This window comes from Nycticebus coucang, unplaced genomic scaffold (assembly GCF_027406575.1).
Source record: "Nycticebus coucang isolate mNycCou1 unplaced genomic scaffold, mNycCou1.pri scaffold_50, whole genome shotgun sequence".
Classification (NCBI taxonomy): Eukaryota; Metazoa; Chordata; class Mammalia; order Primates; family Lorisidae; genus Nycticebus; species Nycticebus coucang.
Window position 1 is genome coordinate 927373 of NW_026515581.1, and position 1833 is coordinate 929205.

At 47.0% G+C, this 1833-nt stretch overlaps 1 non-coding gene across 1 annotated transcript; it reads left to right on the forward strand.

The window, feature by feature from the left end:
* Positions 1 to 243: 243 nt before the first annotated feature.
* LOC128579403 (small nucleolar RNA SNORA70) lies at positions 244 to 377 on the forward strand. Its single transcript, XR_008378141.1, has one exon. It is a non-coding gene; the product is annotated as a small nucleolar RNA SNORA70 (small nucleolar RNA).
* The last annotated feature ends 1456 nt before the right edge of the window (positions 378 to 1833 follow it).

The following is a 1833-nucleotide window of genomic DNA, read 5'->3' on the forward strand; positions in this document are numbered from 1 at the left end:
CAGTGGTTGTTGGTGGTCACCAAGAGACATATTTTCCAAGAGTGTAGTAAGGCATCATTGCCACCCCACAACCCAGAAACAATGTTCCAGGAGCCTGACAGTTCCCACACGCAGGCCCAGGGGTGGATAAACCGGCCCTTTGTGCCCCAAACTGATGCAGAAAGTGCTCCTCCATGCAGACGGACTAGTGACTACCACTGTTTAGATGATCCTCAATGCTCTTTGTTGAAAAGCAAGAGAGAACTGCAGCTAATTAAGCCAACCATGCTCCTTTCTTCATGGAGGCCTGGTGTGCAATGGCTGCAAACAGCAGCCTCCTTGGTAGTGTATACAGCCTGTTGCTTTATAGGTTCCTCTAAGGGACTTCGGAGACATTCGTTTCCAATACATGTTCATGTGTTAGAACTTGTGCTGTCCACAATCTAGGGTCCAGACAGGTATGTGTGGTACCTTTGGAAAGTCCCATGGCACTGTGGCCAGGGTTCACACTGGTCAAGTCATCATGTCCCTCTGCACCAAACTACAGAATAAGGAACATGTGACTGAGGCCCTTTGCAGGGCCAAGTTCAAGTTCTCTGGCCTCCACTTCACATCTCCAGGAAGTGGGGTTTTACTGAGTTTACATCTAAATTTGATAAATTTGAAGACATGATGGCTGAGAATCAGGTCATCCCAGGTATCTGTGGGGTCAAATACATTCCAAGTCATAGCCCTGGACAAGTGGTGAGCCTTGCACTCACGAGGACTTCTACTGTGTTGCCTGTCATTTGTGCCTACCAATAATAAATCCTAGTTCCTGTCCAAGAAAAGGAAGAGAGAAATTGACCCTGCTCAAATAATTGGCATGTTGGATATTTAGGCTGCTGTACATGGACAGGTCTGGAGGACCCCAAAACAGGGAGCTCAGGAGTGGTCTCACAGCCTGGCCAGTCTGGTCTGGAAACCACCACAATTTCTGTTTCTCACTCGGGTTTCAAATGCCAATGAGTATCTAATTTTCAAGCTAATGAATGACTTTGGCCTAGAGGAGGCCCATACATGAGTCTTCCTAGACTGGCATCCATGAAAAGAGCTAATTCTTCAGTGGAAGTCAGGGTGCTTCTCAGAACTGAAATCAGTGCTGAACTGCTCCAAAGCAACAGAAGCCCACAGCACGTTAACAAAGCTCATGAACCAAAGACCATCAAGAGCAAACTTATAATAAAGAGAAGCTGGGCTCACTGGGCCAGGGGGATGCCCCCAGAGGAACCAGGGGCACTGTGCTAAGAAGGAGTCTGCATGGGCGACACCTGGGTGTTGTCTTGGTGATTTCAAGGATTTCAGGAAGAGCGGATCTGTTCTGGATTGGATGTGACTTGGAAGTGGTTGCAATTAATAATTAGATGTCTTAATACTTTTTATCTAGGAGGCAAGATGAAAGTGAGAGTAGAGATTCATTGGTGAAGGAGCCGTCATCACTGATGTTAGGCAGAGAGAGGAATGTTTAGTGATTTTTGTGATTGTTGAGTGTCCTCATCATTGTCTTATTTCAGACATGATCAGAGTGGCCTTGCCTCCTTCCATTCTGGAAGTATCTTCAGTGTCCCTTGTGAACCTTTTGCTCTGGCTGCCAGCTGTGAACTATCAGAGGAGACTCCAGGGAAGGCTGGGACAAATGGAGTTTCTCATTTTCTTAGTCTTTGACAGTCATCAAAATAGATCAGGGCCCCTTGCCCTGATGTTCCTCCTGGGGACTTAGAGAGTCACCAGAGTTTAAGGTGATTTCTGCAGCTAGCTGACCACATCCTTTGGGGCTGCTACCACCAGAAGTAGATAAAGGGGTGCTGGAGCAAT